The sequence below is a fragment of the Macaca mulatta genome, chromosome 13 (genome assembly GCF_049350105.2).
Source record: "Macaca mulatta isolate MMU2019108-1 chromosome 13, T2T-MMU8v2.0, whole genome shotgun sequence".
NCBI lineage: Eukaryota > Metazoa > Chordata > Mammalia > Primates > Cercopithecidae > Macaca > Macaca mulatta.
The window spans coordinates 115,022,413-115,046,191 of NC_133418.1; the positions used below are offsets into that span (position 1 = coordinate 115,022,413).

Consider the following 23,779-nt stretch of genomic DNA (forward strand, 5'->3'; position numbering starts at 1 on the left):
GACTAGCCTGGCCAACATGATGAAACCCCATCTCTACTAAAAATACAAAAATTAACAAGGTGTGGTGGTGTACGCCTGTAGTCCCAGCTACTTGGGAGGCTGAAGCAGGAGAATCGCTTGAACCCAGCAGGCGGAGGTTGCAGTGAGCTGAGATCGTGCCACTGAACTCCAACCTGGGTGACAGAGCAAGACTCTGTCTCAAAACAAAAAATAAAAATACGTTATTGCTAAAAAATGCTAATGATCATCTGAGCCTTCAGTGAGTCCTAATCTTACTGGTGGAGGGTCTTGCCTTGATGCTGCTGGCTGCTGACTGATCAGGGTGGTGACTGCTGAAGGTTGGGGAGGCTGTGGCAATGTTTAAAGTAAGACAGCAGTGAGGCTTGCTGCATCGATTGGTGCTTCCTTTCATGGAAGGTTTCCCTGTAGTATGCCGTGCCGTTTGGTAGCATTTTACCCACGGTAGAACTGCTTTCAAATGTAGAGTCACTCCTCTCAAACCCTGCCACTGCTTTATCAGCTAAGTTTATGGAATATTCCAAATCCTTTGTTGTCATTTCAACAATGTCCATGGCGTTTTCACCAGGGGGAGATTTTGTCTCAAGAAACCACTTTCTCTGCTCATCCGTAAGAAGCAACTCCTCATCCATTCAAGTTTTATCATGAGATCACTCATGGCTTTAGGCTCCAATTCTCATTCTAGTTCTCTCTCTTTTTATCTTTTTCAACTTTTATTTTAGATTTAGGGGCCACATGTGCAGGTTTGCTACTTGGGTACGTTGCATGATGCTGAGGTTTGGGGCATGACTGATCCTGTCACCCTGGCACTGAGCATAGTACCCAACCCTTGTCCCCTTCCCTCTTTTCCCCGTCTAGTAGTTCCCAGTGTCCATTACTATCTTTATGTCCACGAGTACCCGACAGTTAGCTCCCACTTGTGAGTGAGAACGTGCGGTATTCGGTTTTCTGTTCCCACATTTATTTGCTTAGGATCTAGTTCTCTTGCTGTTTCCACCACATCTGCAGTTACTTCATCCACTGAGTCCCTCACAGTCATCCATGAGAGGAGGAATTAACTTTTTCCAAACTCTTGTTAATGTTGATATTTTGACCTCCTCCCATAAATCATGAATGTTCCTAATAGCATCTAGAATGGTGAATCCTTTCCAGAAGGTTTCCAATGTATTTTGCCCAGATCCATCAGAGAATTCACTATCTATGGCAGCTATGACAACTACAGTCTATGAAAAAGATTTCTTAAATAATTCCACTTGAAAGTTGAAATTACTCCTTGATCTTGGGCTGTAGAATGGATGTTGTGTTAGCAGATAGGAAAACAACACTAATCTCCTGTACATCTCCATCAAAGCTCTTGGAGCATTTCCATCAAAGACTAGGTACCTTGTCAATGAGCAGTAATGTTTTGAAAGGAATCTTTTTTTCTGAGCAGTAGGTCTTAACAGTGGACTTAAAATAGTTAATAAACTATGCTGTAAAGAGAGGTGCTGTCATCCAGGCTTGAGTGTTTCATTCACAGAGCACAGATGAGTAGATTCAGCACACTTCTTAACGACCCTAGCATTTTTGGAATGGTAAACGAACGCTGGCTTCAACTTAAAGTTACCAGCTGCATTATCCCCTAACAAGGCAGGCAGCCTGTCCTCCAAAGTTTTGCAGCGAGGCATTGACTTGCCCTTTTTCGCTATGAAAGTCCTAGATGGTATCTTCTTCTAATAGAAGGCTGTTTCATTTACATTGAAAACCTGTTGTTTGGGCCGGGCCCAGTGGCTCAAGCCTGTAATCCCAACACTTTGGGAGGCCGAGACGGGCGGATCACAAGGTCAGGAGATCGAGACCATCCTGGCTAACACGGTGAAACCCCGTCTCTACTAAAAAATACAAAAAAAAAAACCTAGCCAGGCGCGGTGGTGGGCGCTTGTAGTCCCAGCTACTCGGGAGGCTGAGGCAGGAGAATGGCGTAAACCTGGGAGGCGGAGCTTGCAGTGAGCTGAGATCCGGCCACTGCAGTCCAGCCTGGGAGACAGAGCAAGACTCCGTCTCAAAAAAAAAAAAAAAAGAAAACCTGTTGTTTGGTGGAGCCGCCTTCATCAAGGATGTTAGCTGGATTTTCTGGATGACTTGCTGCAGCTTCTTCACCAGCACTTGCGGCTTCCCCTTGCACTTTCATGTTCTGGCTTCTTTCCTTCAACCTTGATAGGGTGTGGATTTGTGTCCCCACTCAAATCTCAGGTCGAATTGGAGGAGGGGCCTGGTGGGAGGTGATTGGATCATGGGGGCAGATTTTCCCCCTGCTGTTCTCATGATAGTGAGTTCTCATGAGACCTGATGGTTTAAAAGTGTGTGGCACTTCCCCCCGGCTCTCTCTCTCCTGCCACCATGTGAAGAAGGCCCTTGCTTCCAGTTCGCTTTCTGCCATGATTGTCAGTTTCCTGAGGCCTCCCAGCCATGCTCTCTGTTAATCCTGTGGAACTGTGAGTCAATCAAACCTCTTTTCTTCATAAATTACCCTGCCTCAGGTAGTTCTTTACAGTAGTGTGAAAACGGACTAATACAAACCTTATGAACCAACCTCTACTAGCTTCAAGCTTTTCTTCTGCAGCTTCCTCACCCCTCTCAGGCTTCATAGAGAGTTAGGACCTTGCTCTGGATTAGGCTGTGGCTTAAGGGAAGGTTGCGGCTGGTTTGAGCTTCTATCCAGGCTACTAAAACTTGCTCCCTTTTGGCAATAAGTCTGCTTTGCTTTCTTATTATCCATGTGTTCACTGGAGTAACACTTTTAAATTCCTTCAAGAACTTCTTTTCCTCTGCCTTCACAACTGGGCTGGATGGCATAAGAGGCCAAACTTCCAGCCATTCTCAGCTTTCAGTATGCCTTCCTCACTAGCTTCATCACGTCTAGCTGTTGAAGTAAAGTGAGAGACTGACTTTTCCTTTCACTTGAACACTCAGAGGCCATTGTAAGGTTGTTAATTTGCCTAATTTCAATATTTGTCGTATCTGAGGGAATAAGAAGAACCAAGGAGAGGGAGAAAGAGAAGAAGAGGGAGAGAGAGACGGGAATGGCTGGTCAGTGGAGCAGTGAGAACACATGCCATTTATTGATTAAATTCACCATCTTACGTGGGCACGGTTCATGGTGCCCCAAAACAATTACAGTAGTAACACCAAATAACAGCAAAGGTTGCTGATCACAGATCAACATAGCAGATAGAATAATAAGGGAAAAGTTTGAAATATTGCGAGAATTACCAAAATGTGGCACGAGACACAGGGTTAGCAGGTGCTGTTGGAAGGATGGTACCGATAGGCCTGCTTGACACAGCATTGCCACATACCTTCAGTTTGTAAAAACTGCACAGTATCCGAGGTCCAACAAAGTAAGGAGTGCCTGTGATCGCGGCACAGACTGAGAACCCAGGCTTCTTACTCCCAGCCCCGCAAGGGTGGCTCTGCGCTGTGAGTTTCCAGAGAAGAAGGCTTCTCGGCTCCCATCTGTGATTCTAAAACACTTAATCAGCCTCCTGGCAATTTCCAAGGTGAGAAGAGCCCGTTGTTTCTACCTGTTTGCAGACTGGCCTGCTGTTACCTTGGCAACAGCTGTCACCAGGAGCCTCAGCTCCCTCTGGCATGTCACATCCTTTATTGCCAACATCAGCGTGCCTGGGTCAAGGGTAAAGTGGTATGGGCCTCCCAGGTCCAGTGTGGGGGACCTTCCGCTAAGAACCAGTTATTTATAACCCAAAGGAAATTTGCCCTAAAAACAGGATTTCCGGGCTCACCTAGCTGATTTTCTTTTTATATTCTACAGGGGTTAGTAGAGAGGCTTTTGCCATTTGAAGAGGTTGCTTTTCTTTCTTACCAGTCAGTACTAGCTTGAGATTTTAAAACTGAGATGTTGGCCGGGTGAGGTGGCTCACGCCTATAATCCCAGCACTTTGGGAGGCCAAGGCAGGTGGATCACCTGAGGTCAGGACACCAGCCTGGCCAACATGGTGAAAACTCGTCTCTACTAAAAATACAAAAATTAGCTAGGCATGGTGTCACATGCCTGTAGTCCCAGCTACTCCAGAGGCTGAGGCAGGAGAATCGCTTGAACCCGGGAGCTGGAGGTTGCAGTGAGCCAAGATCGCGCCACTGCACTCCAGCCTGTGCAACAGAGCGAGACTCTGTCTCAAAAAAGGAAAAGAAAAGAAAAAAAACAAACAAACAGATGTTCAGATCCAGTGGGAAACCCACCCCACCTCATCATATGGACAAGGATAGTAAAACTTAGAGAGGAGAACTGACTTGCTCAAAGTCCACGGAATGTATTGGTGCAATGCAGGACTTGGACTTGGCTGAAGTCCTGGTTGCCTTTAGGGGTTGGTGTTACTGCAGGGTTGGCTTCATGACAGTAACATCACATAGAAACCATCATCGCAGTGGATGGGCACAGGCTTGCTTCTGGACTTTATTAGTGATGGAGACATATTCTGGGGCTGCCTGAGTCATCTTCCGGGAACCCCATTTTCCTGGCGCCCAGTACTCACTTTCCACACCTCCCAGCCGCCTACCAGGTGTTGGAAATCTGGAGTCTGCAGGGGTCAGGCAGGGGACAAAACCAAGTGACATGGACTGGCTGGGGACTGTCGAGCTCGTTCCTCTAGCCACTAGGCCCATGCCCCATGTCTGCCTGTCCTTGCTTAGCCTGTGCGATGCCTGAGGCTAGAGTTCTGAGGTTTGAGATCTGCTGTCTCTTAGCCCGTCAGGTTCGAGGTCCTTCCTTCTTACAGGAACCTCCTTCACTTTCACCAGTGCTATAGGAACCCCCTGAGGTCTGGCTGTGCCTCCCAACCCATCCTGGGCCTGGTCCATCTGTCCAGCAGCCTCTGTTACAAGGGCATAGCCCCTGTCCCCTCAGAACCTCCTAACTGCAGGTGGGGTCACCTGGGAGTCAGGGAAGACCCGAGGCGGACAAACCTGGGTCATCCCTCCATCTAGTCACCGACAGAGCAGAGCACTCTCATGCTAAAGCAGAAGGTCCCAGGCAAGCCTGGATAAGTGGTCACTCTAACTCTAGTCTTAGAATAAAGACATGTAAACAGTAGTTCAGGGACCAAAAGCCAGCCTGCCATGTCTTTTGTATAGCCAGCTGCCTAAAAATGGTTGCTACATTTTTAAATAGTTGAAAAAAATCAAAACAAGTATAATGTTTCATAACATGTGAAAATTATATGAAGTGTAAATTCCAGGACCGATAAAGTTTTATTGAATCACTGCCATGTCTGCGACCGATAAAGTTTTATTGAATCACTGCCATGTCCGCTCACTTTCGTGTTTCAACAGCAGCGTTGAGGAACTGCAACCGAGACCACAAACCTGCCAACCACAAACCCACTGACCTAAAAGATTTCCTACTCAGCCCTCAGCAGAAACATGTGCTAAAAATTCTCTGTGCTCTAAAAAGTGAACTTTCAGTCTCAAAGTGAAGACTTTTTATTTGGCACTGGGTAGAAACCTCAGCTCCTTCTCTGAAGCCATAAACTCATTCCTCACTTTGGAGATGGGAGGCTGCAAAGAAACGTGATTTGAAAGGAAATTGCAAATCCATCTTGTTAATGTCTTGAGTATATTGTAGCCATTATACAGACAGGCAAACAAAAACCACGCAAGCTGAATAAAACTGTCTGTGGCCAAATGCGCCTCGCAAGTCTCTAGCATGCGGACTCTGGACTTCGTGAGCTTCTCCGTCTTCTCCTCCTGACCCCAGGGTTCTGCCAGCTGGAGCCAATGCCTCTTCCTGCCTCCCCTTCCCCGGCTGTCTAGCATCCTGCTCAGGCCACACAAGCCGCCTGACCGGCCTGCCTTTGAGAGCAACTGTAGCCTGGAGAGAGGCGTGGCCTTGGGGATGCAGGTTTAAGTTCTGCACCCGCTGCAGCTTACTAACTAGAATGGGGCTTTGGGCTCCAGCAGGTACCCATGGGGGTGGCTTCCTGGCCCAGCAGTTCCCCCTCCTAGCCATCATAGGTGAGGCAGGCTGGGTCTGGATTTCCCCTTCCAGTGAAGTTGGGATCCAGGTTCATGGAGCCTGGAACTTGCGTGGAGCCCCCACCAGGCGGGTGCCTTGAGAGAAGGGCAGGAAGTTCTTGCTCTGCTGATCCACACAGAGCCTCTGTGTTTCCTGCTTCCTGTGAGTCGCTGCTCAGCACTTTGGCCCTGTGAGCTGGGACAGTATCTTCTCATACATTTTCTGGGTTTTTTGTGGGCTTTTTTTGCTAAAGGTAGCTAAAGCTGATGTCTGTTTCTCGCCACTCTGACAACACTAACACATACAATAACAGTTGGATACATACTTGTATCAATTTCCTATTGCTGCTGTCACAAGTTACCACAAATTTCGTGGTTTTAAGCCACCAATTTGTGATTTTGCAAGACACATTGACTATCTTATAGTTCTGGAGGTCAGAAGTCTGTAGCAGGTCTCCCTGGGCAGCAATGGGGGCATCAGCAGGCCATCTTCCTTCCGGAGACTCTGTGGGGTGTCCGGAGCTGCGCGCCCCGGCCATAGCGAATGATAGCTGACGATTGGGAACGCCTGAGCTCTATTCATTTCCACCCCATGCCTTCTCCCTATCTTTGCCTTTTCTCCCTGTATTAATACCTCATAAAAGATGGCGCTCTTCCTGCTTCTTCTTCACCCATTTTTCCCGCGCCCGCGAAAATTACTACCTGACAGCGCAGGTGCAACATGACATTCGACCAGAGAAACCAATACCTATCTGGCCACGCCTCCACTATGAGATCATTTTCGCTCTGGCCCAACCCCTTTCCCTCCAAGTGTATATAAGGCACTGCATTACCGCCATTAAAAGAGAGAGACTTGATTAGAGCACCGTCTTGTCTCCATTTCTCGTATCTCTTGTTCCCCAAATTCCCACCCCCTCCTCCAGGGCCTGCTTCGACTATCCCGCGGGCCGGGATACGTGGCGCCTGGACAGGGACCTGGAAACGAGGGACTCTGTGAGGAAGAGGACGCCAAAGGATGGTTGACCGCTAACAAAGACAAAAGGAATTAAACTGATCACCGCGGGAACCTGCCGCGTCAGGATCGAAGGTAAGTGAGGCGTCCGAAATGGGACAAGAATTAAGTCAGCATCAAATATATGTAGGACAATTAAAAGAGGCTTTAAAGATACGAGGAGTAAAGGTTAAAGGTAATGACTTGTTTAAATTTTTTGATTTTGTAAAAGATATTTGCCCTTGGTTCCCACAGGAAGGAACTATTGATATCAAAATATGGTGTAGAGTAGGGGATTGTCTTCAGGACTATTATAATACTTTTGGGCCAGAAAAAATTCCTGTGACCGTTTTCTCTTGTTGGAACCTCATTAGAGATTTAATAGATAGGAAGGAGGTCGATCCTCAAGTCATGGCTGCGGTCGCTCAGACAGAGCATATTTTAAAGGTTAGCTCCCGTTCTAACCTTGCAAAGCCTCCGCAAGATACGGGGGAGGGTCTCATTTCCCTCGAGGGTAATCGTGGGAGTGGATCCCAGTGGATGTGCGGATGGCTGGGCGGGTCTTGCATGTTTGCAGTTTTTGTAAATTTGTCGAGTACCATCTGAAAATAATTATTACTATTCAGTGATTCTCAGGCTTTCTCAATTTTGGCAGTGTATATGAACCACCTGAAGATTGTATTTTAATTGGTTAAAACAATGGTTCTCATTGAGTTTCAGCCTTCAGTGTGCATGAAACTCACTTGGGAGGCTTGTTCAATCACAGCTTGCAGAGCTCTGCCCTCCAAGTTTCTGATTTGCTGCGTCTGGGGTGCAGACCATTATTTACTTATCTACCATGTACCCAGGTGATGAGGTTTTTGGTCTTGTAGGCATGCTTTGCGTTTACAAGATTTAAGAGCAGTAAATATCACTATGATCCTTATGGGTGCCTTACAACCAGGATTACCTTCACCGGTTGCGATTCCTCAAAAATATTTTAAAATCATTATTGACCTTAAAGATTGCTTTTTTACAATTCCCCTTCATCCTGCTGACCAAAAAAGATTTTCCTTTAGTCTTCCATCTACAAATTTTAAACAACCAATGAAACGCTATCAATGGAAAGTCTTATACATTATATGGATGATATTTTAATAGCAGGAGAAATTGGCGAACAAGTCTTACAGTGCTTTGCTCAACTCAAACAAGAGTTAGCAGCAGCTGGACTACAAATAGCCCCAGAAAAGGTACAATTACAAGATCCATACACCTATCTTGGTTTTCAAATTAATGGACCCAAAATCATTAATCAAAAGGCCGTTATACGTCGTGATCATTTAAAAACTTTAAATGACTTCCAAAAATTACTGGGAGACATAAATTGGCTTCGGCTGTACTTAAAACTCACTACAGGAGAGTTAAAACCTCTTTTCGATATATTAAAAGGAGACTCTAATCCAAAATCTCCCAGGTCCATTACTAAAGAAGCATTAATGGCACTCCAACAGGTAGAACATGCCATTGCAACACAATTTGTTACCAGTATTGACTATTCTCAGCCATTAATATTCCTTATTTTTAACACAACAATAACCCCTACTGGCCTATTTTGGCAGAACAATCCCATTATGTGGGTACACCTGCCCTCCTCCCCTAAAAAGGTTTTGTTGCCTTATTATGATGCCATAGCTGATCTAATTATCTTGGGAAGAGAAAACAGTAGAAAATACTTTGGAAAAGAACCCTCTACCATTATACAGCCCTACACTCAATCACACATTCATTGGCTATTACAAAATACGGAAGCCTGGCCAATTGCTTGCGCTTCTTACACTGGCTCAATTGACAACAATTACCCACCTAACAAACTCATTTAATTTTGTAAACTTCATGCGTTTGTGTTTCCCCATATTACCAGCAAAGAACCTCTCAATGACGCATTATTAATTTTCACTGATGGATCTTCCACAGGACTTGCCGCTTACACTTATAATAATGTAGTTGTTAAATTCCAGACCACTTATACATCAGCTCGGCTGGTCGAATTGCAAGCTATAATTGCAGCACTATCAGCTTTTCCTTGTCAGCCACTTAACATTTACACAGACAGCACCTACCTGGCTCATTCAATACCCCTCTTAGAGACCGTGCCTCAAATTAAACATATTTCAGACAGAGCTGACCTATTTTTACAATGTCAACAACTTATTCGAAAAAGGACTACTCCCTTTTTTCTTGGGCATATTAGAGCACATTCAGGATTACCGGGACCTTTAACACAAGGTAACGCAACAGCTGACGCGGCAACAAAAATAGCCACAGTCACTACAGACAATTTACAACAAGCACAAAAAGCACATGCCTTGCATCATTTAAACGCCCAAACCTTAAGACTCATGTTTAAACTTACCAGAGAACAAGCTCGACAAATAGTTAAACAATGCGCCAACTGCATAACGTATTTGCCTGTTCCCTATCTAGGAGTTAACCCCCGAGGACTCATCCCCAACGAAATTTGGCAAATGGACGTTACTCACCACTTAGAATTCGGTCAGCTAAAATATATCCATGTATGCATAGACACCTATAGTGGATTCATCAGTGCAACTCTCCAAACAGGAGAGGCCACCAAACATGTCATAGCTCATTTATTGCATTGCTTTTCTATTTTAGGAATACCCAAACAAATCAAAACAGACAATGGCCCTGGTTATATAGCCAAAACCTTTTTACAATTCTGTAATACCCTACAAATTAAACATACCACAGGTATTCCCTACAATCCCCAAGGACAAGGTATAGTAGAAAGAGCTCATCTATCTTTAAAAACTGTTATCACAAAATTAAAAGGGGGGAGCTGGTACCCCGTGAAGGGTACCCCTAGAAACATACTCAATCATGCCCTGTTTATCCTTAATTTTTTAAATTTGGACGGTCATGGAAAATCGGCTGCCGATCGTTTCTGGCATCCTGAATCTCAAAAACAGTTTGCAATGGTAAAATGGAAAGATCCACTTGATAATTCATGGCATGGCCCCGATCCAGTTTTAATTTGGGGAAGAGGCTCAGTATGCATCTTCTCACAAAAAAATGATGCAGCCAGATGGCTGCCTGAAAGATTGGTAAGACAAATAAATCATAACCATTGTCAGTCCAGGGAAGATAAATCTCCCCGAGAAGTTCTTTCCTTCTTGTTTTTCAGAAAATGAAGCCTAACATGAGATTCCTTTGGAGAATAATCGCTCTATATAACATAGTGACAGTCTATGCAGGTTTTGGTGACCCTCGTAAGGCAAGAGAATTATTACGAAAACAATACGGTCAGCCTTGTGATTGCAGAGGGGGACAGGTATCTGAACCTCCGTCAGACAGAATCACCCAGGTGACTTGCTCGGGCAAGACAGCTTACCTAATGCCAGACCAGTCATGGAAATGAAAAGTGTTGTTTTTACCCCAACAAATCCGGAATCGTCAGAGATAAGATAAAGACTTTACAGGAAGAACTAGAAGAGCGCAGAAAAGGTCTGGTCGCTAATCCCTTGTGGACTGGACTCGATGGACTTCTCCCCTATCTCCTGCCATTTCTTGGTCCTTTACTTACTCTTCTACTCTTTCTCACTCTCGGGCCTATAATCTTTAATAAGCTTATGGCATTCGTCAGACAACAAATCGAGGCCTTCCAGGCCAAACCTATACAGGTCCATTATCATCGCCTTGAGATGACTGAAAATGGTGAGTCTTATTTGCCTTAATAAGACCACCTCCCCTGTGTGCTGAACTGGACAGTCAATGACGGGTAAGAGGACACTATCTCCATCGGAGCCTAAGACAGGAGGGCCGCCCTTGCTGCTGCCTTATCCCATGACGGGCCTAGAAGGTGGGGATGAGTTGACCCAACCTAAGACAGGCGCAGTTCCCGAGGGGTTGTTTTCTCATCATAAAATAATTAAAAGGGGGACCTGTCCGGAGCTGCGCGCCCCGGCCATAGCGAATGATAGCTGACGATTGGGAACGCCTGAGCTCTATTCATTTCCACCCCACGCCTTCTCCCTATCTTTGCCTTTTCTCCCTGTATTAATACCTCATAAAAGATGGCGCTCTTCCTGCTTCTTCTTCACCCATTTTTCCCGCGCCCGCGAAAATTACTACCTGACAGCGCAGGTGCAACATGACATTCGACCAGAGAAACCAATACCTATCTGGCCACGCCTCCACTATGAGATCATTTTCGCTCTGGCCCAACCCCTTTCCCTCCAAGTGTATATAAGGCACTGCATTACCGCCATTAAAAGAGAGAGACTTGATCAGAGCACCGTCTTGTCTCCATTTCTCGTATCTCTTGTTCCCCAAATTCCCACCCCCTCCTCCAGGGCCTGCTTCGACTATCCCGCGGGCCGGGATAGTGGGGAAGCTGGTTCCTTGCCTTTCCCCACTCCTGAGGTTGCCCTGGTCCTTAGCTCATGGCCCTCCCTGCATCTTCAAAGCTGTTTCTTAGAGCCATCGTCACCCCCCCACCCCACCCTACCCCATGCCACTTCCCGAATCCGGGCAAATTCTCTGGTCGCTCTGGTCAGTGAGAGGCAGCCAAGGAAGGTGGGTGGTGGCCGGGCTGGGCCTCGGGAGGCCAGCAGCTTCCACTAGCCCCTCTCATGCTCTCTGGGAGCCCTGAGCCACCCCAGGAGGAGGCCAGTCATCTTGCACTGTCAGGGACATCATTTTCAAACACACAATAGATGTGTATCAGGGCTCGTGCCCGGACGTTTTTTCCTATGCATGCATCATGTGGCCTCTCTAGGGTAGACTGGAAGGGAAAGAAGCTTGGTAGTGAGGGAGTCGGCAGAGGGTAAGCTAACGACCTCCGTCCTCCTCACTAAAATGAGCCTGCTATGGCTTCTGAGCAGCAGGAAGCTAATGGCTGTGGCTGGGCAGAAGGTCGCTGGGGAGGGTAGGCTGCGTGGACAGGAAGGGAGTGAAGCCGACAGCAGCAGGGAAGCCAGGGAGGGGCTTCAGGGGGTGCTGCCCGGGATTTGGAGACGTCTGTAGGGAGGAGGCTGGGGACAGCTGTGCGTGTTCCCGAGAGTCTGCAATTCTAAATTCTGTGAAGTTAAACACCATGTCTCCACAGTGCTGTGATCTGGTGATTTGCAGAACCTCTCGCCCAGCAATTCTCAAATCCCCTGATTCATGTGGTGCTGAACCAGCCCATTTGGTTCCTGCCAACCCCTGGCCGGCCCACGACTTCCCCAAGAAGCTGAGGAAAGGCTCCATTTTTATTTATTTTCTTTTTCTATTCAGTCAGGCAGGTGTTGGGGGAGCCCTGCCTTCCACCCAGGATGCCCAGATGGGGAGGATCCAGGTCGGGAAGGTCTGGAGGTAGGTTGGAGTAACTGGGAGTGTTTGCCCATGTGGGTGACCGTGTGTGTCCATGTGCACCTGTGCGTGTCCATGTGTGCTTGCATGGGCCCATGTGTGCCCCGAATGTGCCCACATGTGCCTGTGTATGCCCATGTGCCCACGTGAGCCTGTGTGTGCCCCGAGTGTGCCCATGTGTGCCTGTGTATTCCTGTGTGTGTGCCCATGTGAGCCTGTGTGTGCCTGCATGTGCCCACATGTGCCTGTGTGTGCCCGTGTGTGCCCATGTGTGCCCACATGTGCCTGTGCACCCGCGTGCTGAGTGAACTGCTGACTCCTGCGGAGGCGGAGAGGAGAGCTCCACCTTGAGGAGACGAGCTGGCAGTGCTGCCTGGCCTGGGGCTGTCAGCCACTTCTTCAGCCTCATGCCCTGGAATGGTTTGCCTGAGACTGTGGTCTCACATTAGGACCCGCTAGAGACCGAGCACGTGGGGTGGAAACTTGGAGTGCCTTTCCTTAAGCCACAAGCCATAAGCCATAGTTACTCACTGAGTGTCATCATCTCCACAGTTGACAAAAGGCCTGAGGGACATGAGAGACAAGCAGGGTGGCCTTGGATTAGTAAGACAGGGAGCGGTGGGTGAGGGAGGGGGCATGCCAGGGAGCAGGGCCACTAAGGACAGAGCCGAGGGCAGGGACAGGGCCAAAGACAAGGCCAAGGACATAGTCAAGGGCAGGGACAGAGCCAAGGGCAGGGACAGGACCAAAGGCCTAATCAAGGACAAGACCAAGGGCAGCGTGCATTTAAAAGGGGAGGAAACATTCAGCAGCACCTGGGGGCTTTTGAAGGTGAATTGTAAAGGGACTCAGGTAGACCTGGCTTAATTCTGCCCCATCCCTGACTCTGTGTTACCTCTGGCAGTCCTCACCCTCTGTCGGGCTCCATGTCCCCACCCAGAATTGAGAAAGCTGAATCAGGGGACTTCTGAAGGCCCTGCTGACTCTTCTGGCCCCCGATCCCCCGAGGTGGGATTTCCTCCTCTCCTCCACCACCCTCTCAGCACCAGCTCCTGGGAGGAAGGCCTGCTGCACCAGGGCATTGTGACGTCCAGACAGGAAACAGGCAGAGCCTTCGCCCTGTGCCTGGGACACTTGCTGTCAGCTGCTGGGGCTCTTTCCAGGCCTTGGGTGACCCTCTCTGCCCTGCCAGCCTCCTTGCAAGGGGAGGCTACTTCCGAGATGGTCCTAGGAGAGGAGGAGGCAGTGTGGGAGGGGCGCCAGGCCCACCTCCACTCAGAGCCCCCTTCTGGCTGCTCCTTGGCCCAACTTGGGGCTTTGGCAAGCTCTTCTGAGAAGGAGATACTGTGGGTGACAACCATGACGATTGTTGGTTATGAGAGGTGGGGGTATGAGGCAGCCTCCATCGATCCATCCATCCATCCATCCATGCATTCAGCATTTATTAATGCCTGTGGTGTCTATAGACAGCACAGCACCCTCCGTGGATGACTCTACACCCTTGCCCTGCTCTGTTATTCTTGTTTGAGTCGTGGTTCATCTGTCCACTGTGTCCCCCATTAGAATATTCACTCATACAGGCTTTGTCTTTTTTGATAAATGCCTAAAGTCAGGCCTGGCTTTTTTTTTTTTTATGACTAACACATAAGTGTGCATTTTTAAGCCTGGTATTTAATAGATGCTCAAAAGTATTTCTTCCATGTACAAATTTAACCCTCCTCCCCCCAGCACTCCTGGGAATTAGACTCAATTATAGATAACGAACCAGGCTCGGAGAGGCAAAGTGCTTGCTCACGTCTCACAGTCATGGTGCAGTGGGAGGAAAAGCCAGGTTTCCAGAGCCGGGCCTCACCCTTTCCACCGCTCCACACTTCATGGCCAGGGCTGGGAAGGCAGAGTCACCTCCGGCTGGCTGTGAGGGGGGCTTCCCGGCGCAGGGGCCATGGGCAGGTGGTTGAAGGGTGCTGCTCCCCAGCTGGGAAGGAGTGGGAAGGACAGCCAGGCTGAGGGGACATCTCTGGCCAAGGCCTCTGGGGCAGGATGGTGTACCTGGCCTCCAGGAGGGAGGTGGGAGGCAGTGCAAGATCCAGCCAAGCCCTGCCAGCCAGGAGCTTCCTCAGTCCCCACTGTTATGCAGACTCTGACTTGTCCCTGTGAAAATAACCAACAGTAAGACCTGTCCCCAAACACCCTGGGCTTAAAATGCTTTATGCCAGGCTGCTGCGCCCAGGAACACCTCTACTGTGAAAGGGGAGCCCCCCCCGCAGGCCCAGAGGAAGGGCTGGTTCAGCCAGGCCTGGGGGTCGGCAGGTCTGGGCTCCCCGCTTGCTCTATCCTACCTGCCATGTAGACTGAACTTTCCCCCTTCTCTCCCTGGAGCTCAGAGTCCCTGTGCATCATTGGCATGGCTTCTGCAGCCCTTTGTTGCCAGAGAACTCTAGTGGCCCCACCCAAAGCTCACACCTCTGCGGCATCCGAGGCATTTTTCACATTTGACACCGGTCCTCTGATCGCCTCAATGGCTCCGTGAAAGGGGCTGGGTGAGGTTAGAGAGCTCCCTACCTCAGGTGAGGAAACAGAGGTTTGAGGGAGAGAAAGTCATTGCCCCAAGTGGCTGGGTTGGTCCGTGGCAGGTCCCTGTCTGGAACCCTCACTTGTCCCATGGCAGTGAGGACTTGTCCCATGGCAGTGAGGACTCGTCCCACAGCGGAGAGCAGGCAGAATGGCGACATGTTCTGTTTCCTGAGTCCCCGACCAGGGCCAATCTCTGAGGTCCTCTTGTGCCCCCCTCCCAGAGGGACTCATTCTGGCCAAGGAAGAGAAAGGAAAAAGGACACCCCCAGAATACATTGGAAATGATATCCCCCTTTCTCTTATCTAAACCCCACCTTCCTGGTTGGGCCAACTCACTCAGAGGCAGTCTGAAGGCTTCTGGGCAGAAGTGGCTGAAGCCAGCCCTCAGGTCCACTCTGTCTGGCACTGGGGAAGAACACGGAGCGTGACTTACAATCTGACCTCATTTTCGGGAGACACTTTTCTTTTTTTCCTTTTTTTTTTGAGACAGAGTCTTGCCCTGTCACCCAAGCTGGAGTACCGTGGTGCAATCTCGCCTCACTGCAACCTCTGCTCACTCGGCTCACTGCAATCCTCCTGCCTCAGCTTCCCAAGTAGCTGGGACTACAGGCGCATGCCACCACACCCGGCTAATGTTTTTGTATTTTAGTAGAGACTGGGTTTCACCATCTTGGCCAGGCTGGTCTTGAACTCCTGAGCTCAGGCAATCCATCTGCCTTGGGGTCCCAAGAGATTTTTCTTTTTAACCCAGTGAAGAAGATTGTGCCTGGAGCCAGGTATGGGGGCATGCTGGGTGTGGGGTTGGCATCTTGGTTTGGGGGCTTTTTGGACACTAGAAAAGCAAGCTTGGTCTCTTCGGGGGCCAGGTGGGAACTTGCTGTCCCTGCCTAGGTGAGCTCAGGCGCTGTCCCCACAGCAACTCTGCAAAGCCTCATTTTTCCTGGAGGAGAAAACTCAAGTTCAGAAGGGAAAAGTCAGTTATCTGAAGATACACAGCTAACACGTGGGAACTGGGATCCCAAGCAGTCCTGTGTAGACGTCCTTCTGCCATCCCCACTCCTGCTGCTGCAGCCACTGCCTTTAAGGACCACAGAGATGAGCCCTGGGACCGGAGTCACAGGCAGGAGAGTGGATCTCGGGGACTGGAACTGCAGACTCTGCCCTCAGTCCAGGTCCAGGCTCTCAGGATGGAAGTGGGACTCCCGGGGGAAGTGGGACGGCCTCCACATGAGCTCCTTCCTTCCCGCTCCAAGTGCTCCTCAGCCTTTTGGTAGAAGTCGGGGTCCTCGAGAAGCTTTCTTGGGGCCAGGCCAGTTGCCTCTGCAGTGGCTTCTGCGGGTAGGGATGGGATGAGCACAGTGGCTTCTGTGGGTCAGGATGGGATGAGCACACCCTGCCTTTGGGGATGACCTCCGGGGATGACCCCTGAGCCTCCCTTACGGCTGAATTGTGTCTCCCAATTCCCACATTGACATTAACCCCACGGAACTCAGAATGTGACTGTATTTGGAAACAGGGTCATTGCAGATGTGATTTGTGAAGATGAGGCCACTCTGGAGTAGGGTGGGCCCTAACCCACGATGACCAGTGTCCTTATTTTTATAGGACATTTGGACACAGACACAGGCCATGTGAGCACGAAGGCAGAGACTGGGAGATGCATCTAGAAGCCAAGGAACGTGGAAGATGGCCAGCAAACCGCCAGACACGGAGGGAGAGGCCTGGAGCAGTCTCCCTTACAGCCCCAGCAGGAACCAACCCTGCTTGCACGTTGCTGTTGGACTTCTGGCCTCCAGAACTGGGAGACAACACGTTTTGGTGGTTTAAGCCACCAGCGACATTCATGCAGCCCCTGTGGAGGTTGAGGGATTTGTTCCAGAGCTCTGGGCAAGTCGCTTTGCTTTTTGAGGCTCCCTAGCCTGTAAAGTGGGGAGTGGTAGCTCTCCACAGCTGTCCAGATCAAATGAGATAAAGAAGGCTGGAGAGAGGGGAAGGGCGGGAATTGGAGGCAGAGACGCTGACCTCCATTTCTGCCCTGCTTCTGCCACGCCAAAGCTCATGACCACTTGCCCGTTACTTAGTAATAGTATTTACCTCCCAGACGGTTAGGGACCTGGCAGTGTTTATTCAATAGAAATCACCTGGAGAGCTGCAGTGCCCCCCAGAGTTTTGCAGTGCTTGTTCATCACAGAGCCCAGCGGAGGGTCCCAGCGTGAGGGAGGAATGTCAAGGGCAGTGTGGCGGGGGCAGGAGCTGGAGGGGGCTTGGGGTTTGGTGGTTGGCCTTCGACCTTCTCCAACAGAGATGCAAATGTTACAGATGGGGTCTGGGGACAGCGAAGCAGGGAGAGGTGGACTGGAGTTGAGTGTGCTCTGGTTTGGAAGTGAGACCTTGACTTGTGGTGGCCTACCCTGTTTGGGTGATGTCTGTGTTCAGAGCTAAGCCCCAGGGGCACACGACAAGGAAGACAGATGGGGGTGGTGGCGCTTGGAAGCCTCAGTGAGAGTCTGTCTGGTGCTGGGTTGGAGCTGTCGTTGGCTGCTTCCCATGGAAAAGAAGCTGATCTGTGTGATGTGGGCTTGGTAAGATACCGAGGAACAAGGGGCGGGAATGCTGCAGAGCACAGTGGCGAGCGGGAGCCCCTGACTGGCTGAGTTTTGGGGAACTGATCTGGATTTTCAAAGCCACAAGATCACCCCAATGGCCAACAGTAGGCCGGTGTGTCCTCGCTTTCCCTCCCCAGCCCTTTCTTCTCACACCTCTTGGCGATTTGGTTTTCTTCCTTTCTCTAAGGCCTGTCCTTGAAGGATGGAAATGTCCATAGGTTGGGGGTCTACGGTGTGTCAGGTCTGGGGACAGAGATGGGACCCCCTCCCCCCACAGACACCCAACGCAAGATTCTTTCAACATCTCCAAGAGGTGCTGTCATGACTCCCGTGTGCCCGGGAGGAAAGAGAGGCTGGTGGACTTGGGGGACCACCCAAGTCCTGCGGGAACAGCGGGGCGCTGACCACCCATCTGAGGACCAGGTATGGAGTGGCCTAAGGCAAGGGGGAGGCTCCAGGATGACGGTCACTTGTCATTTCTCCGGCAGAGGCTGGGGGCTCGTGGCCTCTGCATCACAGCCGCTGCCACAAGCAGGACACTTCAGAGGCCCGGGCCCCGCCTCTGCGCCCACCTGCCACCTTCAAGAGAAATCTAGAGTGAAAGGAAGAGAGTTTCTATTTTTGATGAGACTCAGTGAAATGGAAGCTTTTTAAATAATTAAAATCCAGAATACATTATTTATTCAGGTCGGATACGAAGCTGCCTTTCCTTTTATGACCCTGGCAAGTCATTCACCCTATCTGGACCTCAGTGCTCTCCTCTGTAAAATGGGTGCAGCACCAGGCAGGGGGTCGGGCTCTAAGGGCTTCCAGGGTCTAGAGCAGCCCAAAGACCCAGCCAAAGCAGGCCTCCTCCAGGAAGCCCTCCCACCTTCCCTTTGTGCTTCTGCAGCATTCCGCCATCCCCTGTCAAAGATCTCACCACCTCCGTGGATTCACGTTTACACACCCATCTTCCCACCAGACTCCGAGCTCCTTGAGTTCTGGGACTGAATTGGATGAATTTCCACATCCGCAGGGCCAGCACAGGGTGGCGCATACAGTCTCAGTGATTGTTGAATGAATGAATGAATGAATGAGGCTCCAGTGTTTGAGCGAATGTGGCTCCTTCACCCTGCAGGGAGGCCTGGGTTCGGGAAGCTTCCCCTAAGTGTAGCCGGCCATGCATCCCTGGTAATTCTGAGACGATTTGCCCTCTGAGGACTCAGCTGGGGAGAGAAGACATAGGTTACCATGGCAACAGATTTTTTTTTCCTGCCAGAGCAAACATTTCTACAGAAACCTCAAGAGATGCCAGCCAGTGCGGGGGCACTGCCTCTTTCTCCCACACCCTCCCTGGCCTCTGAGCCCAGAGCTGGCCCTTCTCACAGGGTTTCTCAAAGCTGCCCACTGTAAGGCTGTGCCTGAGACCGGGGTCAGCCTCGGCCTCACATCCTCCCTGGGGAGGTGGGGGCATCCCCACGTGCAGGCCCTCCCACAGGCCTGTTCACAGCCCAGGCTGTCAGCGGTGGGGGAGCCAGGCCCAGAGAGGGGAGCCGTAGGGTGCCCACTACCAGCCCAGGCAGGCTTCCTCTGCCATCCGCCAGTGCCCCCTCCAACCCAGGTGACAGCTGCTTCTTCCCCCTCTCCCATTCACAGGGCCCAGGGAGGCTACCAGGGGGCCACTTGGAGGAGCTGGGAGAGGTGCTGGTCCTCTGGAGAGGGGCAAGATCTCCAAGCTCAGATCCTGCCAGCTCAGACCCATGGCCCTCGGGTCCTGCTGGATCCCGTCTGGGACCCTGGGGTGGAAGGCCCCAGGAACAAAACTCAGAGAGGCCTTGTGATTTTCCCCAGGACACACAGCGAGTGAGGGAGGAGGCAGGTTTCTCTGGAGACAAGGCCCAGCGTCTGCCTCCTGTCCTGCCAGGCTAGACTCCACCTTCCACTGCCTGGAAACAGGGGACAGATGGCCCCTTCTTCTGGAAGCACAGGGGGGTGCAGAGTGCCTCGTGAGCACTGAAGGTGTTGAGGGCCTGGCTCATGCCCCGCACTGCCCGTGTGTGGACTGCAGTGCGGGAACAGCACTCAGAGAGCCTCCATGGCCTTGCCACAGCTCGCAAGTGGTGGTGCAGGACGCCGATGTCAGTGCTGTCGGGCTCTGTGACACTGTGCTATCTGTCCGCGCCCCTGGACTGTCTTATTGAAGGCAGGCAAGGAGAAGGGAACGGGGCAGGCGGAGGGGTGAGTGGCTGGTGGAACCGCAGCCCAGGCCAGGGTCGGGGCAGGGAGCAGGGGAGGGCCTTTGACACCGGGCAACTCTTCCCAGAGGCCATAGGCACATGGAAGGGTGAGGCCAGGAGAAGCAGCTGAGCTCAGTGGCCCAAAGCAGGGACTCTGGGACCTGCCAGATGGGGGTCAAATCCCAGCTCCACACCTGGGATTTGCACTTGGGACAGCTGTTTATTCTTTCTGATCACAGCTTTCTCACGTGTAAAATGGGGAGAGCATTCAGTGGCTCCACCTGGCGGGTTATGAGGATGAACGAGTCGGATGCACGTGAGGCCGCTCTGGGGGAAGCCGCCGCTCTTCTGTGATTTGACTCCCACGCAGTCCCTGGGCTCCTCTGCCGCCACTCTTGCCTCCTTGTACCCCAGTACTTGGCCCTCAGCAGGCACTCCCAGGAGCTGCGGCAACAGGCTGAGTCCTGGCGCTTGTCCGAGCTGTCCTGTTTGTACGCACTCCTCTCCCACCCACTGGCTGGTGAGCTCTGCGAGAGTGTGCTCCTCTCCGTCCCTGGAGCGCCGCAGCGTGCTGGTGCATAGTAGGCGTCTGTCCATGTCTGTCTAGTTGAATTTCCTGAGAGTCACTGGACCTTCTTAGCAGCTCTGGAGGTAGGTTGATCAGGGTTCCTCATCCCATTTTACAGATGTGAAGACCCAGGTTGACATTCACTGGGCAGGTTGCTCACTGTCCCAGAGGTGGTCGACAGGAACCGGCATCCTGATTTACTGTTTAACTCCCAATCCTGTGTGATTCCCATTCCACTAGACTGCAAAGGAGGGACAGTGGAAAAGAAAGAGCAGGTTAGGTGATGCCAGGAGGTGGGGAGAATCACCCAGACCCTCTTCAGCTGTTTTCCCCAAACCAGCCGTGATCCTTAGCTCCCCGCCTCTGCTCGCCCTCCCTGATAGCTTTGCCTTGGCTGTGAGCTCGGCACAGTTGCCGGTGGGGGACAGGAGTGGGAGTGAGTGGCACTGATTGGGGGAGGCAGAGGCCCCATAGTCTGTCCCTGCTCCCAGCCAAGACCACAAGTTCATGACCCCGCACCCAGGCCTGCAACACAAGCAGCTGCTCCCGTCATTCCAGAGCCCCTCAGCCCCACCCCCACCTCAAGAGCCTCCTCCCGTCCCGGAGCCTCCAGCACTGCCCAGTCCCTCCCGAGATCTGTGGATCTGCGGGCTCACCCGCCCACACGGAGCTGATCTGTGGATCTGCGGGCTCACCCGCCCACACGGAGCTCGCCTGCAGTGCTGCCTCTCCGGCTCTCATCTCCATGGCAACGCCCACCACCCCCGCTCATGGCCGCTGTGCTCTGCACCTGAGGCCTGACCCTGCTTTCCAGCTGCCCATTTGAGTGTGGGGGGACACCCACGCACCTGCTCAGGCCAAGGCTCAGTGCCCACTCATGTGCCTGCCCCCACCCACAGGTCAGCGTGGCAGCATGTGGGCGTACACAGGTGTGTGTGGGGGGCCTGGGTGTTGAACATACCAACACCTCATTCGAGTCCTTGAGCTTCTGTGAGGGTCTCTGGGACCTGGGGACCGCCAGCAATGACTAAATGTGTGTGGTGTCTGTGTCCCTGGTATGGGTTTGCTTCTGTCGGTGTGCCTGTGCCTCTTGGGGCCTGTGGTGCTGCCTGAGTGTCTGTATCCCTGGCAGAGTGGCAGAGGCGCAGGGGCACCTCCCTGTGTTTGTCAGAGAGGCGGGATGGCAGCCCCTTTTTTTCCACTTCTCCAGTGACGGGAACATGACCTGGCTTCAGCCCACTCTCTAGGGACGTCCAGACCCAGCAGTGGTCAAGGGAGACAACGCAGGAGCCATCTTCGCTGGGTTCTTCTCAGGGCAAACAGCTCACCAAGGGCACAATGAGCTTTGACCCTGGGATCCACAGCATTTTCTCCCGAGGCGCCACCCTGATTCCATTTTCCTAATCAACGAAGGGGAGCCACAGAGGGCCACGGGCAGGACGCCAGGATGGGGGAAGCGTCGTCTCATTCTGTTAACAGCTGGCCGTGCCCCCTTGCGCAGGACACAGCTTCCCTGCCTGGTAGTGATTCCTTATGAACTCCAGTTCTGACTGTCCAGAAGTCCATCAAATGGCAACTGGCTAAATACTCAGTTCTCTTGACACGAGGCGCTTCCTCTCATCCTCATAATGCCTCAGCCTCGTGGGCTGTCTCATTCTCCCCAGCTGAGAAGGAGGGAGCCGAAGTGCTGAGGAGTGAGGCCGCAGCAGATGCTGTGGAGACAGGATTCAACTCCCAAGCCTTTGCTCTTCTCCTGCCTGCTCCCTCCAACACTCTGCCCACCTGGCTCTCGGGCCAGATTGGGCCCTCTGTGCTGGCTGCCACTGCCCAGCCAACCCCTCCCAATCGCCCTTAGCCACCAAGGCCAGGTGTTGGGGCAGGGAGGTGTGACCTGTGGCGAAGGGCACCAGCTGCTCTGCTGGGAGGCCCCTCCTTGCCCTTTGCTACCGACAGGGCTCGAGATCAAGGAGGAAAGTATCAGAAGGGAAAGGCAAAAGGCAGGCAAAGCTGTCCGGCTCCTCCTGGCTGGTGGGGAATGATGCACTGAGTTCTGAGATCAAGGGCTTCACTAGGGATCAGGCCAGGCATGGAGGATCAAGGTCCTCAGAGCTGGATTCAAGGAGGAGGGAAAGAGGAGGGAAGCCCCGGCTGACAGGTACAGGGACTGGGGTTCAGAGGCCAGCTGTCCGGTTCCACGAGGAACACGAGATGTGTGCACTCATGCATGTGTACACACAAAAAGGGGAATTCGTCCAAGTCCAACTCACTCACAAATACCCTCTGCAATGTCAGAACAATAACTGAGGCACGACCTCACATCAAGAGCTCAAGGTGGGAGGGACCGATCCTTCCCTAGGGGATGGAGGAGCCATGGACCAGGGAGGTCAGAAGAGGAGGGAGCACGCGAGCTACTTGTGGATGTGGTGGGGGGCCTGGAGGGTCCCCACACCAGGGCAGAGAGCTCCAGGCTGAAGGACGGCACAAGCAAAGGCATGGGGCTGACAGGGCTGAGTCAGGTGGGTGAGAGGGGACCTGGCTCTGAAGCCCAAGCAGAGCTTCTCAGATCTCAGGGACCTTCTTGACTCAGCAGGTTTGGGGGCCTGAGCCTCTGCATTTCTAACAAGCTCTCGGGTGATGCTGATGCACTGGTCCAGGGACCACACTTTGAGCTGCAAGGGTGTGGGCTGAGATGTCAGACTGAGTTTGAACTTGGATCTGTCCCCTATTGTCTGTGCTAGTGGGCAAGTGATGAGCTCCTCCCCCTGCCTGATTTCCCTCACTTATAATATGGGGATAATTGTCATAATAATGCCTCCTTCAAGGGGGTGATTGTGAGGACGAAGAGGCAAATACGGTTGACCTTTGAACAACAGGGGGGTTAGGGGACACTGCCCCCCCACCATGGAGTTGAATATCCATGTAAAGGCCGGTGCAGTGGCTCACACCTGTAATCCCAGCACTTTGGATGGCCAAGGTGAGAGGATCACTTGAGCCCAGGAGTTGAAGGCCAGCCTGGGCAACACAGGAAGACCCTGTCTCTACAAACATTAGAATAAAACCACTCTGGTATGGTGGCCTGCGCCTGGAGTTCCAGCTTCTCAGGAGGTCGAGGTGAGAGAATTGCTTGAGCCTGGGAGGTTGAGGCTACAGGGGGCCATGATTATGCTACTGCACTACAGCCTAGGTGACAGAGGGAGACCCTGTCTCAAAAAAAAAAAAAAAGAAAATACATATATAACCTTAGGCTCCCCCCAAAGTTAACTACTACTAGCCTACTGTTGACTATAAGCCTTACTGATAACATAAACAGTTGATTAATACATATTTTATACAGTATATATATATTATACACACCATATTCTAACAATACAGTAAGCTGGAGAGGAGAAAATGTTATTAAGAACATCAGGAAGAGAAAACATGCTCACCCTTCATTAAGGGG

General features: G+C 51.5%; 3 long non-coding RNA genes across 3 annotated transcripts; 2 read left to right on the forward strand and 1 right to left on the reverse strand.

Moving 5' to 3' along the window:
* Positions 1 to 6,546: 6,546 nt before the first annotated feature.
* On the forward strand, positions 6,547 to 11,754 carry LOC144333918 (uncharacterized). Its single transcript, XR_013403066.1, has 2 exons — positions 6,547 to 7,114; positions 10,203 to 11,754. It is a non-coding gene; the product is annotated as an uncharacterized LOC144333918 (long non-coding RNA).
* Positions 11,755 to 12,234: 480 nt separating this feature from the next.
* On the forward strand, positions 12,235 to 18,245 carry LOC144333916 (uncharacterized). Its single transcript, XR_013403064.1, has 2 exons — positions 12,235 to 12,373; positions 16,550 to 18,245. It is a non-coding gene; the product is annotated as an uncharacterized LOC144333916 (long non-coding RNA).
* Positions 18,198 to 23,587, reverse strand: LOC144333915 (uncharacterized). Its single transcript, XR_013403063.1, has 2 exons — positions 20,918 to 23,587; positions 18,198 to 20,578 (listed from the first exon to the last, which is right to left on the reverse strand). It is a non-coding gene; the product is annotated as an uncharacterized LOC144333915 (long non-coding RNA).
* Between the last annotated feature and the right edge of the window lie 192 nt (positions 23,588 to 23,779).